At 41.9% G+C, this 18753-nt stretch overlaps 1 protein-coding gene across 5 annotated transcripts in view; it reads left to right on the top strand.

Annotated features, from left to right (window-relative positions):
- Positions 1 to 18753, top strand: part of CACNA2D3 (calcium voltage-gated channel auxiliary subunit alpha2delta 3) — a 784865-nt gene that overhangs the window by 539102 nt on the left and 227010 nt on the right. The window lies entirely within an intron of this gene.

Genomic DNA, 18753 nt, shown 5'->3' with positions numbered 1-18753 from the left:
CTAATTGGATTATTTGACTTATTAATCCTATTGGGTCAAAAAACAGGGTTTAGGGTCAGACTCAGTTTTCCTGTCTTTAGAATGTAAATGATTGTATTTGGCCCCTACAGTTGTCCTGAGAATTATTCATGAGGACACACTCAGAGCCCTTAGCTCCTGGCCTGGTTTAGCATGAGCACTCAGCATGTGCAAGCTCTCATCATTAGTAAATAGGATCCAGTCTTGACTTGAAAAGTGCTTAGATGCAAAAAGAGAACCAATATCATTCAACACATGGCTTTGGCCATTCTTTCTCTGTTCAGGTGAAAAATATATGCACTGATGGGCCAAGGTGAAAACAATATGTAAGATAAGGAAATTTTCATGGATTTTTCGTAGAAATGAACTTCTCATAGACTAGAATCACAGAGCTGGGGGTTTCCTGAAAGATTCCCTAATTGAGAATGTCATCAGAGATCATCTGTCACCCACAGCTCATACGTTTACCCTTGACTGTCTATTTAATGTGTCCACTTCTGTGGGATATAGGCTTGATGGATGAAAGAACTGTATAGTCTCTTGCTTTTACTTAACAGCTTATTAAGCTTTTCATAGGTGACAGGAAATGGACAGACCAAGATGAACCTTTGAGATAGAGATAGAAATAAAGATAGAAATAAATCTATCAATGAAATGTGTAACTTACCAGATTGGCCACTAAAAATATAGCATTGACATGTCCCATCCTTTGTGAGTATGCAGACTACTCATTTACCTTTATTTCTGGCTCCATCGATTTCTTTTTTTATGTCAAACACTGTCTATGTACTCTTTCCACTGCAGACATGGAGGGTGACTGCACATCATTCATTTTGCAATTAATAAAGGATGTGTGTTGAGGGGAAGTTTTCTTTCTTGGGGGCCCAATATTTCTAGTTAAGTTGCCACACAGATTCCTTTGTGGTTCACCAGTTTGGCAGATCCCTACAAATTCTCTTGAAGACATCTGTTGAGTGAAGTAACGGTTTCATTGCAGACTCTTGAGTTTTCATTAATTTTCCTCTGAGGGTTTTTTGTTTTGTTTTGTTTTGTTTCTTGTCTCCTTCTGTGGGGAGGGTAGGAACACATTCATCTATTTTGGAGGGTTTCAAGTTCTTAGGCTCACCATTTCCCCTGGTAAGGCCTTTCTCGGAGGGCCATTCTGGTCATTTCTGACCCTTCTGGTTCTCTGAGTCTGTGACCTGCCAAATGGCTCCCTGCTTTTAGATATCACAGCCCATGTCTCTCCCAGGTGGCTGCAGATCCAAGTGGTGGGAGGCTGAAACAAAGTATCAGGACCTTCCTCTGTTGAGCCTGTTGGTACTTCTCTTCCTACATCCCTTTCCTCCCCCATCCTTCTCAGTATAGCGTCTCCTTATATGGCCCTGAGTTGGCTCCAAGTTCATCTCAGAGGAATTACATGACATGCATAAATTATGAAACATTTTTGCAAATTAAGTTTTAATTAAAACCAGCAGCTTAGAGTATCCAACTGGAAGCAGTCACAATGTTGAAAAGTGACACTGGTAGGGTGGGAGTTCAGGAGAAGGTCTGAGTGGGTTTGCATCCTGTTCAGATATTTCCAAAATGAATCCTGCAGAAAAGAGCTTCCTTCCCTATCAGATCCTCCTTAATCTACACTGATCCCTGGCCTGCCATGTGGAACAATGTGGTTTCCAAGAGGAAATACATACACATCATGGTGGTGGTTTTATCTGAACTTTGCCAAATTTCTTTTTGATTCTACCAACTCCATGTTCTCACAGGGAACCATCAGGACCTTGGGTTCTCCCACATTGCCAGAACTCCAGATAATTTTTCAGCAAGATGGCCACCCAAAATAAGGCTGAAGAATGACAATTTTAATTGGAAATGTATTTTTCTGATACAGTGCAGAGTTCATGCCTGGTGAGAAATGACTTCTTGTTGTGAGAATTTTCAGAACTTTATAACGAGCAAATATGTCTGGGGCTTTCCCCCAGCTATATGTAATGTGAGAATTGTTCTGGTCTGCCCATTAATAATCCACATTTTCCATGTCCCCAAAAATGTCTGCCATCAAGTGAATAATTTATGCGGGCTTTTGCCTTTCATCTAGGCAGGGCTCTACTGCTGCAGAAAAAGACACTGGATCTTTTCATTCAGAGTTCAGTTTCAAAAACCTGACCCTTAGTTATCAGTCTACATCTTTTCTGCTAAATAACCTAAGGATGCTAGTCTGCAGTGGCCTGGACAGTGTTCTCTGGAGACCTGAAACAGAGCGAGCCCTTGCCCTTTAGGCATTTTGAAGTTTAACATTTTCTCTGCTTTAAACTCATTTGGAACATGGAAAAGACTCATCCATATAATCTGTATTTTTAAATTCCTGGGAGATTTTTTAAGATGGTAATACTCAGTGTTGGTTTGGAGTGTTGAAACTGACATTGGAAAGAGAGAATCCTGGTCAGAGTGTAAATCAGGACAACTTTCCTTGAGAATACTTGGACTGAAATAGGCAATGCCCTTTGATCAATTATTCAACTTCTTGAAAAGTTGATAGTGTATGTAAAAATTTCACTACAAGGATGTTTATTACAGTGTCATCCATTTAGTGACAAGGTGAATACAGCCTAGATAGCTAATGATAAGGAATTCAGTAAGTAATATTTTTATATTCAAATAATTGAATAATTGGCATTAACTGAAATCAACAATGGATGTTAGCATCATCAGTGGCTTTAAATTTCTTCTGTTGCTTATCTTTGAGATCTAATTTTCTATAAGAAACATGCATTGCTTGTGTGATTTTTTTTTTTTAAAAGAAACATTTTAAACAACATGTGTATTACGAAGATGGGTCTTTCTGTCTATATTTTTCTTGACTTTAAATATGATGTTGGGAAAAGAAGTTAAAGTTCCATCTGTATCCCAAACTAGATGTTGAGAAATCACTATTAAATTATATATGGTTAGGCAAGATAATACCCAAACCAATAAAAGTAAGACAATTTGGAATACATACATACCATTCTCTTCATGATCTTTCCACCAAGGTTTGAAAAACTTATAGGATATGAAGGGAAAATTGGAATGGGTACTTAAATTACTTCAAAGTAGAAAAGTCAGTTATATTTATCTTCTTTTATTGACCCTGTTTTTGTTCTTGTCTTCCACTCTGCAGGGTTATCTATCTCTACCTCTACTCCTACTCTTTCCTCCTCATCCTTCTTCACCACCGCCATGACAAGGGACTGGATAAAGCCACGGGACTAGGGATTGTAGAGGGAGCAGCCTGGCGTCCACATTTAAGGAGCTAGAGAAAGAATATGGGGCAGTGGGAGTAAATTGACACTCGTGATAAAGCCCAGGGAGGAGGAGATTCTAAGGAGGAAAATTGACACAGAGAGATACCGATTTATCTCCTGACTTACCTCATATTCTCAGAGAGGCCAAAATAGCTTCTGTTTTTTGGAGAAATATGATGCCCTGTGTGTTTGTAAGGAAATTTCACACATACCCTTGGAAATATTTTGAGGAAATTACTGCTGAGTATTTTTGAAGCTGAGCAAATGGTACAGAAATATTTTGATAAGTCTCTTGATCTGTATGAGTAAAATCTAGCTCTGAGTAGCCATGGTCTGTACCTAGAGATGGCCAGCTACAAGTATCTGTGGAAATAATGAGAAAAACTCAGTTCACTCAGGATGTCCCCATGCCTCGTACCGAGCTGGAAGCCTCTAGAAGCTAAGTCTCATGGATGCACATGGGCTCCAGTGACACCACTGGTGCTGAGTTCTATCTGTCTCACTGCCCTGCTTTCCATGGTGCTGGCTTCACTCTAAGGTCCCATTTGATGATCTGTCCCCAGCAGCACATCCTCTCAGACTCTAGTGGAGAGAGGAAAGGGAGGCGGAGAGAAAGGAGGATGGGGGATTCATATTTGGTTACTTCTGTAAAAGTCCTTAGTAGACTGGGTGAGGTCACATGTCCACCCTGAGCCAATTGTTGGGGCCAGTGATGAATTGATTGGCTGAGGTCTGGGCACTGCCCACATCATGGGGCTTGGAGTAGAGCCTTACCCTACTACAGGGGTCCCCAACCCCCGTGTCACAGACGGATACCAGTCTGCGGCCTGTTAGGAACCAGGCCGCGTAGCAGGAGGTGAGCGGTGGGCGAGCAAGTGAAGCTTCATCTGCCACTCCCTCTCCCTCGCATTACCACCTGAGCCATCCCTGCCCCCCCATGGCTCACATTACCACCTGAACCATACCCCTCACCGCCCCCGTCCATGGAAAAATTGTCATCCACATAACCGGTCCCTGGTGCCAAAAAGGTTGGGGACCGCTGCCCTACCACTAGAGGCACTACTAGGAAAGAAGGGAGTTGATGGTGAGAGCAAAGAAACACATGTCCACTGTAAAGAGTAAGCACGTTATTCGGGCCTTATCACTTCTTCACATAACCCACTGTGAAGAAGTGATGGCCCATTGAGAATGTTTGTGATCTTAGGTCTGTGGGTTTATCTGTGGACCATGAGGCCCTTGCTTATTAGTATACTTCTCACACAACACCAGGTTGTGGCACCCCTGAAAACTCTAGAGGTTACAGGGTCATGGGGTAAAAACAGCAGCCATTATGGGCCAGTGGCTTTCACAGGGGCTTAACATGTATTTATCTCATTTAATCCTTACATTAATTCCATGAAATAGTATTATTACTATAATATTACAGATGAGAAGTCCAGAGCTCAGAGATGATATATTGTTGCCTAAGTCCTTACAGCTCATAAGAGATAGAGGTGGGATTGGAAACCTGGTCTACTAAACTCCAAGGCCCTCCTTCCTCCCTCCCTTTTTCCCTCCCTCCCTCCCTCCCTCCCTCCCTCCCTCCCTTCCTTCCTTCCTTCCTTCCTTTATCTTTCCTTGTTCCCTCCCTCTCTTCCTCCAACAAATACTCCTCCGTGAATTCTTACCAAGGGCCAGGAACAGTACAGGTCTAGTTCCTGGTGATACAGCAATGGATAAATTGTTCATTCATGTGGCCCCTAGATGGATCTTGAGTTCTTATGTGGAGAAGTAGTAAAAAAAATAAACAAGAAGATTACAGGTTGCAATAAATGTTAAGACAGGAATAAACAAGATGATGTCATAGAAAGATACTTGGGGTTGAGATAGGAACTGCTGTCAGAGGAGGTGCCTTCAGAGCTGACATCTGACAGATGGGTAGGAATCAGTGAGGCAGGGGTCGTGGGGGGTGTCAGGGAATTGACATGGTGGGAGAGCGTCAGCCAGTCAGAAGAAATAGCCACATGAAGGCTTTGAGGCAGGCGAGGCTTGGACAACAGGGCCAGCAAAGCACCAGGCTTATACTTTTAGATTGTTCTGGATGCAGTATAGAGGAAGGACCAGGGGGAGGAGTGGAACTGAGGAGATGGACGAGCAGCAGTGGTGGCTTGGTGTGGGGTGGCAGAAGTGGATGGATGTGGGCAGAACCTCCACCACCTAGCTCATCAGAGGCCTTCGCCTCCTGGTGTAGGTTTTGGAGTTTGAACCAATGAACAGAACGTCCTCTGATACATATAGGAGTAGGAATCTTTATCCACGTTGCTTAATGAAGAAGAATGGAAGATTATAAATGTAAACATGCATAGGAAAAAAGAAAAAGAAAAAAAAAAAACGAACACAGGGAACCTTTGCAGCAAACAGGGATTTATCACTCATTCATAAGGCCCAAGGCAAAGGGCCAGTTTTACAAATGGAATAAACATATGTAGATCCGGCTTTTTTTGTTTTGTTTTGTTTTATACAGTTGGCAGGAGAATACTTTATGTCCCATTTGGTCTTTACATATTTCATAGTGAATGTGTTGTTTTGATCAATATAACTTTAATTGAGTTTTATTTTTGAAAAAGAGTCTACTCAACTGCAGAAGTTCGTTGAGCTGGAGTGATGGATGTCCCCTCACTTGCCCCTGTGGCTCTCTATGGGACTCTGAGATAGAAATGAAGTAAACGAGGAAAGTTAAAACAAAAACATTCCCTTCGGTGCAGAAAATGTCTTGCTTTTTTTTTTTTTTTTTTGCAGTACACGGGCCTCTCACTGTTGTGGCCTCTCCCGTTGTGGAGCACAGGCTCCGGACCACAGGCTCAGCGGCCAAGGCTCATGGGCCCAGCCACTCTGCGGCATGTGGGATCTTCCCAGACCAGGGCATGAACCCATGTCCCCTGCATCGGCAGGCGGACTCTCAACCACTGCACCACCAGGGAAGCCCTTGCTTTTTGAAACACCTTTACTTACCATCAGGGACTCAAAGCACACTCGGATCTCTTCCGCCTCCCCTGTGGCTCCTCACAGCTCTTTTCCCTGGCCCACCTTAGCACACAGGCCTCTAACTGGTGCCCCACAATTACCCATGATTCAGTCCCTGTACTCACTCCCTGGGTGACCTTGTCTGCATGCTCACGGTGACCAAGCTGCCTACCCTACACCTCTGCCTGCAAGTCTAGGGGACATGCTCAAATTGTCCGTTTTAGACAAAACTGAACTCTGTGTTTTGTTTTTTTCTTCTCAAAAATGCTTCTCCCATAGTCTTCTTCTCAGTAAACAGAGGCTCTGTTTTTGCATTTACTTGGGCCAAAAGCCTTAGACGCAGACTTGATGTGTGTCCTTCTCTCATATTATCTATCATCCAGTCCATCATCTCTTCTCTCAAGTAGATCTAGGGTCAGACCAGTGCCTGCCACCTCCACTACCAGCACTATCTCTTTCATCTCTCATTCAGATTATTCAGTAGTCTTCTTACTGGCCTCCCTTCTCAAACACTATCTTTGCTGCTCTCTGGCTATGTGACCTTGTAGTTTCATGGAAAATTGAGGTAATAATAGAACTTACCTGATAAAGTTTCTGTGAGTTTTCAATAAATTAATATAGGTAAAGCACTTAGAATGATGGATAGTATGTCATAGCTATTATAACTGCCTGTCATTACTGCTGTCATCAACATCGCAGCATGTGGTTTCTATCCAAGACAACCTCATAGTCCAGAATGACTGCTAAAGCACCAGCCATCACATCTGCCTTCCTGCCAGCAGGATGGAAGGAGTCCTTTCAAGGGTACTATCTGGAAAAACGACATCCATGGATATCTCATTGACCACAACTGAATCACTTAGCCACACCAAGTTCTAATAGGGTCGTTTAGCTGAGCCTGGCTAAAAGGTGGGTTTCTGTTACCAAAAAAGGGCAGAATGGCAGTTACTGCTACTAGCAGTAACTATGCTATGAATAGGCAATAGGTGATATTATGAGGGCATGTGATGAGGACATTTGATATGAGAGGTCAGACAGGACTTTGTTAAGACAGTGACAACTGACCAGTGAAGTAGGTGTTTGCTGGACAAGGGTGGAGGGTAGGAGGGAGCATTCCAAGATGAGGGAAGAACAAGTTTGTCTGTGACAGGAGAAGATGGTAACTATTTGTGCTACACCATACATCATACACTACATGCTGAGAAGCATGGTAGGCTAGATTCTCCATCCAGACTCTTCTGTAAGGGGTGGTGCCAGTATTTCTCATTCCCCCTTCCTCATCGGGGGACTCGTGGATGGAATAGCCTGAGAAGCCCCCAAAACCTTGGGTTGGTGCTCGCGCCCTTGGTCTGCATGAGAAGCAGCACCTTGAGCCTGACAGTTAAAGCAGAGGTGAGGGCTGCAGAGAGACGTGACTCTGACTTGACTTTCAGCTCCAGCATTTCCTGACTGGGTGACCTTGGCAAGGTTCTTAGCCATTTTATTTATTTTTATTTATTTAATTTATTTATTTTACATCTTTATTGGAGTATAATTGCTTTACAGTGGTGTGTTAGTGGTGCTTTATAACAAAGTGAATCAGTTATACATACACATATGTTCCCATATCTCTTCCTTCTTGTATCTCCCTCATTCCCACCCTCCCTATCCCACCCCTCTAGGTGGTCACAAAGCACTGAGCTGATCTCCCTGTGCTATGCGGCTGCTTCCCACTAGCTATCTACCTTACGTTTGGTAGTGTATATATGTCCATGCCTCTCTCTCTCTTTGTCACAGCTTACCCTTCCCCCTCCCCATATCCTCAAGTCCATTCTCTAGTAGGTGTGTGTCTTTATTCCTGTCTTACCCCTAGGTTCTTCATGAAGCCATTTTAAATAGTCTCTATTTCCTCATCCATAAACTGAGGATGATACTAATATATAATCCAGAGGTCTGCTCTGAGGACCAAAACTGCTTAAGATGGTAAAGCACTTAGTCAAGTTCCTGGTCTATTGAGAGCAGTCACTCAAGAGTGGCTGCTTCTGTTACTACTGTGCCCTTCATTCTGTCACTCTCTTCGATGACATATTCTCAGTCTTTCCAGGTTTGAATGTGAAGTGTCCCATGAATGTATTCTATACCATTGGAATTTTCCCTAGGAATGTACAAGCCCATCACGTACTACAATTTCTTTCTTTCTTTATCCTTCCTTTTAAAAAGTGACTAGAGGATGTGAATAGTTGGATATAGAGTCATACAATCGGGGCATTTGGCCTGAAGGAATCTGAAGCTGCCTGTGCAGACCCTGATGTAGTAAGTAAGGAAACAGACCCAGGGAGGTGGAGCCCAGTTGACAATGCCTGACAAGGTGGCTTTGAAGAAGAAGAGGTCTTTGAGGAAGAGAAGTTGTCTTGCCTCAGGCTGAGTGATGATGGGAAGTTCCCATGCTGGTTTTATGCACATCCATGGGTCAGTGAGACAATCTGCACATCTGCAGAAGTCTGTACCAAGCATATTGAAATCTGAGTTTCATATCCATCCTTCTGGCAGAGATATTTCTTTTTCTCTTGAAAGCCATTATCTTGGGTTATCAACATGATCTTTGTTTTTGGGGGGTGGGGTGTAGACTGCAGTCAGTTAGCCCAGTTGTCTTTCCCTGGCATCTACCCTAGGTGTACCCTAGTAATAAGTTACCTTCTTTAACCAGGTGAGCACCATATCACAGTCACAAATAGAGAACTTAATAGAGACTTGCATATAGAGCAGGTACCCTCATGCCCTCATGGAGCTTGTGACCTAGCAGGGGAGAGACATTAAACTAACTTACATACAAATTATAGATGTGCTCAGAACTACAAAGAAAAAGTACACTGAGACCTTTAGAGATCATCGTGTCCAGAAATATGTTTTGCCACTCCTTATTTTGAGCCCACAGCAGACATTGCTAATTGGTTATAATATTCTTTACAACAAAACCCAGATATAACTTCAGAATCCTTCTCAACACAACCCTATAGAAATCTATTACCAATCAGTTAGACTTGGCTCTTGAGGCTAACCTTTCTTGCCATATAAGGACTGGCCCATTCCCCAGCCCTCCCTCCCTCATCTTTTTTGAAGGATAAGCACTCTGGCTAAAGGCTGGAAGGCACATGCCTCAAGACTCTAGCCAGAGGCCAGGGTGGATCTAATGTCCAGCTGGTCTGGCTCCCAGTTCAGGACTCTACACACTGTGAATATTCGGCGACCATGTGTCATCAGAAGAGCCTACTCCCGAGCAGTAGAGTCTGTGGCTGCCAGTGAGCCCATCTTAATTTGTTATGTTTTATTCTGAGGTGCAACCAGTATAGGGCATTGCAAGCTGTAATTTATGTTATTTCAAAGCTCTGGTAGGAAAGTTGCTCTTTGTTCTCATGAGTTATTTCTTGAGGAAAATATATGTTTTGTGGAGAACTTGAGGGCAGTCTTAAACTGAAGACATTACCACAAAGGCCTGGTCTCTCATTTTCCTTCCCAGGATTTCTTCTCATGTGCTTAAACTGGTGAGTCAAAAAGAGGTGTTTCCTGCTCCACCAAGTTAAAACTGAGAGAGAGAGAGAGAGAGAGAGAGAGAGAGAGAGAGAGAGAGACGGAGGGAGGGAGGGAGAGGAGAGAGAGCAGCTCTCCTTTTTAAAAGGCCTGTCAAGTCCCACAATTTGTGCAGGACTTAAATTTGGTATTTATTTTAATTCATCAAACAATTGTAATTCTCATGGCTCCCCAATGCATTTCACATGACATAAGCTGTGATTCAACACAAATGCTTTCCTAAGGAAAAATACATTTATCATTCTATTAATGTTCACATCTCCAAGGTTTCTTTTCCGTTGTGTGAAAAGATGTTTAATATGTAAGAGACCCTTCTTTAAGTGATTCTTCATTTTAGGCTCAATTTCTCACCTCTTGATACATTTCTGCACTCTTGAGAAGTGCTAGAGAAACATGTGAGCTTCCTTTTTAATAGTGGCAGCTTTAAGTAGAAGCAAAGAATCAGAAAAACATGCTTGCATTCCTGTCTTCTTAAATTGGGAGACCTTTCGGCATAAAAGAGCTTGGAAATGTATTGTTGGGAGGTTGGGGTCTGCCCTTTGTGGACATTCTCTGTACCATTCTGGAGAAGTCTCTGAGATCCAAGACACTTTGTTGGTTTGCGTTTATCCCTTCTACCCTTTGTTGGGCTCCATCCACAGGGCAGGGCCTTACGATGGGTTCAAGAAAGCCCCGGTCTTAGTGTCTATGAAGAGAGAGCATTATTCACAGGGAGAAAAGAATGGAAAAGCCAGAAAATTCAAATGAAGACCATAGGATATCTCGTTTACTTATCTTGCATCTTCTGGCACTTGCAGGGTTATAAGCTCTAGAGAGACAGAGAGAGTTTGTCATCACAATTCCCAACTGTTTGTGGCCTTTATTAACGTGTGAGTTGAATTGAATTTGTACGTTCTAAAGTCAGGAAACCCCACTCTCTAATTTATTGTCTATGGGACATCGTATAATTACATAACCTCTAAATGCCATTTTATTTCTCATCTGTAAAATGGGGATAATAAGAGTAGCCAGTATTGGGTTGTTGTGATTTAGTGGGGTGATCTAAATAAAGGGCTTAACAAAGTACCTAGTGACAAGTTCACACTCAATAAATGTTAGTCTCTGTGAAAAGTAAGTCTTGAAAATGATGTAATTCTTAGATTTGGTATTTAATATATGGATAATGTTATTTCCATTCCAGATTAGAAAATGCTTTTCGAAACCCTGCACGCTGTAATGGGCAGTCACAAACACCGTGACATTAAACCGCAGCCTAATAGACTCAATGTAGAAAAATAGATAAATATATCTCATAAATATTCAGTCTTTTTCCACATACCTATAATTTCAATTCCTTGCCTGTGCCATTGGGAAAGCTATTATATCTTATTTTATGGATTGACTGACTGCCTTTCTGTTGTTCTTAGACTATCAGCCTTACTTCAAATGCATAAATCCTTGTTCATGCTTCCTTAACCACCAATAAAGGGAACAGTTACTGCGCTACAAAGCAAGAAAAATTGACTTTAAAAACAACATTCTTCTAATGGTCTTACCTTTATGTACAGTACAGTTTCTCAACTTCGGCACAGCTGACAAATGGGCAGGATAATTATTGGTAGTGGGGGCTGTCCTGTGCATTGTAAGATGTTTAGCAGGTTCCCTGGCCTCCACCTGCTAGAGGCCAATAGCTTTCGCTCCTTCCACTGCCCCCAGTTTTGGCAGCCCCACATGTCTCCAGACAGTCCTCCGCAGTGGGGAACTGTTGGCATACAGGAAGAAAGAACTCGGCCTTCATATTGTGAGCTTTGGGCCACTGGACAGAAGAACCTCAAGTCCAGCGTTGCAGGTCCAGAACTACCCAAAACACATACTGTCAAACTCACAGATTATCTGTTGACTCTAAGATTCAGCAGATTCAGATAGCAGGTGGAATAATCAGCACCATAACTTTTTTTTTCTTAGATGTATTTATTATTTATTTATTTATTTATTTTTGGCTGTCATGTGTCTTAGCTGTGGCGTACGGGATCTTCGTTTAGGCATGTGGGATCTTTTTTTTTTTTTAACATCTTTATTGGAGTATAATTGCTTTACAATGGTGTGTTAGTTTCTGCTTTATAACAAAGTGAATCAGTTATACATACACGTATGTTCCCATATCTCTTCCTTCTTGTATCTCCCTCATTCCCACCCTCCCTATCCCACCCCTCTAGGTGGTCACAAAGCACTGAGCTGATCTCCCTGTGCTATGCGGCTGCTTCCCACTAGCTATCTATTTTACGTTTGGTAGTGTATATATGTACATGCCACTCTCTCACTTTGTCACAGCTTACCTGTCCCCCTCCCCATATCCTCAAGTCCGTTCTCTAGTAGGTCTGTGTCTTTATTCCTGTCTTACCCCTAGGTTCTTCATGACATTTTTTTTCTTAAATTCCATATATATGTGTTAGCATATGGTATTTGTCTTTCTCTTTCTGATTACTTCACCCTGTATGACAGATTCTAGGTCCATCCACCTAATTACAAATAACTCAATTTCGTTTCTTTTATGGCAGAGTAATATTCCATTGTATATATGTGCCACATCTTTATCCATTCATCCGATGATGGACACTTAGGTTGTTTCCATCTCCGGGCTATTGTAAATAGAGCTGCAATGAACATTTTGGTACATGACTCTTTTTGAATTATGGTTTTCTCAGGGTATATGCCCAGTAGTGGGATTGCTGGGTCATATGGTAGTTCTATTTGTAGTTTTTTAAGGAACCTCCATACTGTTCTCCATAGTGGCTGTACTAATTCACATTTCTACCAGCAGTGCAAGAGTGTTCCCTTTTCTCCACACCCTCTCCAGCATTTATTGTTTCTAGATTTTTTGATGATGGCCATTCTGACTGGTGTGAGATGATATCTAATGGTAGTTTTGATTTGCATTTCCCTAATGATTAATGATGTTGAGCATTCTTTCATGTGTTTGTTGGCAGTCTGTATATCTTCTTTGGAAAATGTCTATGTAGGTCTTCTGCCCATTTTTGGATTGGGTTGTTTGTTTTTTTGTTTTTGAGCTGCATGAGCTGCTTGTAAATTTTAGAGATTAATTTAGAGATTTAATTTAAAATTTTAGAGATTAATCCTTTGTCAGTTGCTTCATTTGCAAATATTTTCTCCCATTCTGAGGGTTGTCTTTTGGTCTTATTTATGGTTTCCTTTGCTGTGCAAAAGCTTTGAAGTTTCATTGGGTCCCATTTGTTTATTTTTGTTTTTATTTCCATTTCTCTAGGAGGTGGGTCAAAAAGGATCTTGCTGTGACTTATGTCATAGAGTGTTCTGCCTATGTTTTCCTCTAAGAGTTTGATAGTTTCTGGCCTTACATTTAGGTCTTTAATCCATTTTGAGCTTATTTTTGTGTATGGTGTTAGGGAGTGATCTAATCTCATACTTTTACATGTACCTGTCCAGTTTTCCCAGCACCACTTATTGAAGAGGCTGCCCTTTCTCCACTGTACATTCCTGCCTCCTTTATCAAAGATAAGGTGACCATATGTGTGTGGGTTTATCTCTGGGCTCTCTATCCTGTTCCATTGATCTATCTTTCTGCTTTTGTGCCAGTACCATACTGTCTTGATTACTGTAGCTTTGTAGAATAGTCTGAAGTCAGGGAGCCTGATGCCTCCAGCTCCGTTTTTCGTTCTCAGGATTCCTTTGGCTATTCGGGGTCTTTTGTGTTTCCATACAAATTGCAAAATTTTTTGTTCTAGTTCTGTGAAAAATGCCAGTGGTAGTTTGATAGGGATTGCATTGAATCTGTAGATTGCTTTGGGTAGTAGAGTCATTTTCACAACGTTGATTCTTCCTATCCAAGAACATGGTATATCTCTCCAACTGTTTGTATCATCTTTAATTTCTTTCATCAGTGTCTTATAATTTTCTGCATACAGGTCTTTTGTCTCCTTAGGTAGGTTTATTCCTCGATATTTTATTCTTTATGTTGCAATGGTAAATGAGAGTGTTTTCTTGATTTCACTTTCAGATTTTTCATCATTAGTGTATAGGAATGCCAGAGATTTCTGTGCATTAATTTTGTATCCTGCTACTTTACCAAATTCATTGATTAGCTCTAGTAGTTTTCTGGTAGCATCTTTAGGATTCTCTATGTATAGTATCATGTCATCTGCAAACAGTGACAGCTTTACTTCTTCTTTTCTGATTTGGATTCCTTTTATTTCCTTTTCTTCTCTGATTGCTGCGGCTAAAACTTCCAAAACTATGTTGAATAAGAGTGGTGAGAGTGGGCAACCTTGTCTTCTTCCTGATTTTAGTGGAAATGCTTTCAGTTTTTCTCCATTGAGGACGATGTTGGCTGTGGGTTTGTCATATATGGCCTTTATTATGTTGAGGAAAGTTCCCTCTATGCCTACTTTCTGGAGGGTTTTTATCATAAATGGGTGTTGAATTTTGCTGAAAGCTTTCTCTGCATCTACTGAGAAGACCGTATGGTTTTTTTCCTTCAATTTGTTAATATGGTGTATCACATTGATTGATTTGCATATATTGAAGAATCCTTGCATTCCTGGAATAAACCCCACTTGATCACGGTGTATGATCCTTTTAATGTGCTGTTGAATTCTGTTTGCTAGTATTTTGTTGAGGATTTTTGCATCTATGTTCATCAGTGATATTGGCCTGTAGTTTTCTTTCTTTGTGACGTCCTTGTCTGGTTTTGGTATCAGGGTGACGGTGGCCTCATAGAATGAGTTTGGGAGTGTTCCTCCCTCTGCTATATTTTGGAAGAGTTTAAGAAGGTTAGGTGTTAGCTCTTCTCTAAATGTTTGATAGAATTTGCCTGTGAAGCCATCTGGTCCTGGGCTTTTGTTTGTTGGAAGATTTTTAATCACAGTTTCAATTTCAGTGCTTGTGATTGGTCTGTTCATATTTTCTGTTTCTTCCTGATTCAGTCCTGGCAGGTTGTGTGTTTCTAACAATTTGTCCATTTCTTCCAGGTTGTCCATCTTATTGGCATAGAGTTCCTTGTAGTAATCTCTCATGATCTTTTGTATTTCTGCAGTGTCAGTTGTTACTTCTCCTTTTTCATTTCTAATTCTATTGATTTGAGTCTTCTCCCTTCTTTTCTTGATGAGTCTGGCTAATGGTTTATCAATTTTGTTTATCTTCTCAAAGAAACAGCTTTTAGTTTTCTTGATCTTTGCTATCGTTTCCTTCATTTATTTCTGATCTGACCTTTATGATTTCTTTCCTTCTGCTAACTTTGGGGTTTTTTTGTTCTTTTTTCTCTAAATGCTTTACGTGCAAGGTTAGGTTGTTTGTTCGAGATGTTTCCTGTTTCTTAAGATAGGATTGTATTGCTATAAGCTTTCCTCTTAGAACTGCTTTCGCTGCATCCCATAGGTTTTGAGTCATCGTGTGCTCATTGTCATTTGTTTTTAGGTATTTTTTGATTTCCTCTTTGATTTCTTCAGTGATCACTTCGTTATTAAGTAGTCTATTGTTTAGCCTCCATATGTTTGTATTTTTTACAGATCTTTTCCTGTAATTGATATCTAGTCCTATAGCGTTGTGGTCGGAAAAGATACTTGATAGAATTTCAATTTTCTTAAATTTACCAAGGCTTGATTTGTGACCCAAGATATGATCTATCCTGGAGAATGTTCCAGAAGCACTTGAGAAAAATGTGTATTCTGTTGTTTTTAGATGGAATGTCCTATAAATATCAATTAAGTCCACCTTGTTTAATGTATCTTTTAAAGCTTGTGTTTCCTTATTTATTTTCATGTTGGATGATCTGTCCATTGGTGAAAGTGGGGTGTTAAAATCCCTTACTATGAATGTGTTACTGTCGATTTCCCCTTTTATGGCTATTAGCATTTGCCTTATGTATTGAGGTGCTCCTATGTTGGGTGCATAAATATTTACAATTTTTATATCTTCTTCTTGGATCAATCCCTTGGTCATTACGTAGTGCCCGTCTTTGTCTCTTGTAATAGTCTTTATTTTAAAGTCTGTTTTGTCTGATATGAGAATTGCTACTCCAGCTTTCTTTTGGTTTCCATTTGTATGGAATATCTTTTTCCATCCCTCACTTTCAGTCTGTATGTGTCTCAAGGTCTGAAGTGGGTCTCTTGTAGACAGCATATATATGGGTCGTGTTTTTGTATCCATTCAGCCACTCTGTGTCTTTTGGTGGGAGCATTTAATGCATTTACATTTAAGGTAATTATCGATATGTATGTTCCTATTCCCATTTTCTTAATTGTTTTGGGTTCATTATTGTCGGTCTTTTCCTTCTCTTGTGTTTCTTGCCTAGAGAAGATCCTTTAGCATTTGTTGTAAAGCTGGTTTGGTGGTGCTGAACTCTCTCAGCTTTTGCTTGTCTGTAAAGGTTTCAATTTCTCCATCAAATCTGAATGAGATCCTTGCTGGGTAGAGTAATCTTGGTTGTAGGTTTTTCTCCTTCAACACTTTAAATATGTCCTGCCAGTCCCTTCTGGCTTACAGAGTTCCTGCTGAAAGATCAGCTGTTAACCTTATGGGGATTCCCTTGTGTGTTATTTGTTTTTCCCTTGTTGCTTTTAATATGTTTTCTTTGTATTTAATTTTTGACAGCTTGATTAATATGTGTCTTGGCGTGTTTCTCCTTGGATTTATCCTGTATGGGACTCTCTGCGATTCCTGGACTTGATTAACTAATTTCCTTTTGCATATTAGGGAAGTTTTCAACTATAATCTCTTCAAATATTTTCTCAGTACCTTTCTTTTTCTCTTCTTCTTCTGGAACCCCTGTAATTCGAATGTTGGTGTGTTTAATGTTTTCCCAGAGGTCTCTGAGACTGTCGTCAGTTCTTTTCATTCTTTTTTCTTTATTCTGCTCTGCAGCAGTTATTTCCACTATTTTATCTTCCAGGTCACTTATCTGTTCTTCTGCCTCAGTTATTCTGCTATTGATCCCTTCTAGAGTATTTTGAATTTCATTTATTGTGCTGTTCATCATTGCTTGTTACATCTTTAGTTCTTCTAGGTCCTTGTTAAATGTTTCTTGCATTTTGTCTATTCTATTTTGAAGATTTTGGATCATCTTTACTATCATTATTCTGAATTGTTTTTCAGGTAGACTGCCTATTTCCTCTTCATTTGTTAGTTCTGGTGGGTTTTTATCTTTCTCCTTCATCTGCTGTGTGTTTTTCTGTTTTCTCATTTTGCTTATCTTACTGTGTTTGGGGTCTCCTTTTTGCAGGCTGCTGGTTCATAGTTCCTGTTGTTTTTGGTGTCTGTCCCCAGTGGCTAAAGTTGGTTCAGTGGGTTGTGTAGGCTTCCTGGTGGAGGGGACTAGTGCCTGTGTTCTGGTGAATGAAGCTGGATCTTGTCTTTCTGGTGGGCAGATCCACGTCTGGTGGTGTGTTTTGGGGTGTCTGTGGACTTACTATGATTTTAGGCAGCCTCTCTGCTAATGGGTGGGGTTGTGTTCCTGTCTTGCTAGTTGTTTGACATAGGGTGTCCAGCACTGTAGTTTGCTGGTCGTTGAGTGAAGCTGGGTGCTGGTGTTGAGATGGAGATCTCTGGGAGATTTTCACTGTTTGATATTACGTGGAGCTGGGTGGTCTCTTGTGGACCAGTGTCCTGAAGTTGGCTCTCCCATCTTAGAGGCACAGCACTGACTCCTGGCTGTAACACCCAGAGCCTTTCATCCACACAGCTCAGAATAAAAGGGAGAAAAAGTAGAAAGAAAGAAAGAGAGAAAGAGAGAGAGCGAGAGAGAGAGAGAAGAAAAGAAAGTTATTAAAATAAAAAAATAATTATTAAGAAAAAAAAATTTTAAGTGTAAAAAAAAACACGGACGGATAGAATTCTAGGACAAATGGTGAAAGCAGAGTTATACAGATAAAATCTCACACAGAAGCATACACAAACACACTCACAAAAAGAGGAAAAGGGGAAAAAATCATAAATCTTGCTCTCAAAGTCCACCTCGTCAATTTGGGATGATTTCGTTGTCCATTCAGGTATTCCACAGATACAGGGTACATCAAGTTGATTGTGGAAATTTAATCCGCTGCTTCTGAGGCTGCTGGGAGAGATTCCCCTTTCTCTTCTTTGTTCTCACAGCTCCCAGGGGCTCAGCTTTGTATTTGGCCCCACCTCTGCGTGTAGGTCGCCGGAGGGCGTCTGTTCTTCACTCGGACAGGACGGGGTTAAAGGAGCCGCTGATTCGGGGGGTGTGGCTCACTCAGACCGGGGTGAAGGTGGGGCACGGAGTGCGGGGCGAGCCTGCGGCGGCAGAGGCCAGCGTGACGTTGCACCAGCCTGAGGCGCACCGTGTGTTCTCCCCGGGGGATTTGTCCCTGGATCCCGGGACCCAGGCAGTGGCGGGCTGCACAGGCTCCCCGGTAGGGGGGTGTGGAGAGTGACCTGTGCTCGCACACAGGCTTCTTGGTGGCGGCAGCAGCAGCTTTAGCGTCTCATGCCTGTCTCTGGGGTCCACGCTATTAGCCGCGGCTCGCGCCCGTCTCTGGAACTCCTTTAAGCAGCGCTGTTAATCCCCTCTCCTCGCGCACCAGGAAACAAAGAGGGAAGAAAAAGTCTCTTGCCTCTTCGGCAGGTCCAGACTTTTTCCCGGACTCCCTCCCGGCTAGCCGTGGTGCACTAGCCCCTTCAGGCTGTGTTCACACCGCCAGTCCTCTCCCTGCGCTCCGACCGAAGCCCGAGCCTCAGCTCCCAGCCCTGCCCGCCCCGGCGGGTGAGCAGACAAGCCTCTCGGGCTGGTGAGTGGTGGTCGGCACAGATCCACTGAGCGGGGATCTCTGCGCTTTGCTCTCCGCACCCCTGTGGGTGTGCTCTCCTCCGCGGCTCCGAAGCTCCCCCACTCCGCCACCCGCAGTCTCCGCCC

This window comes from Globicephala melas, chromosome 11 (assembly GCF_963455315.2).
Source record: "Globicephala melas chromosome 11, mGloMel1.2, whole genome shotgun sequence".
NCBI lineage: Eukaryota > Metazoa > Chordata > Mammalia > Artiodactyla > Delphinidae > Globicephala > Globicephala melas.
The sequence above is the reverse complement of the archived record's forward strand: the minus strand, read 5'-3'. Positions and strand labels throughout refer to the sequence as shown.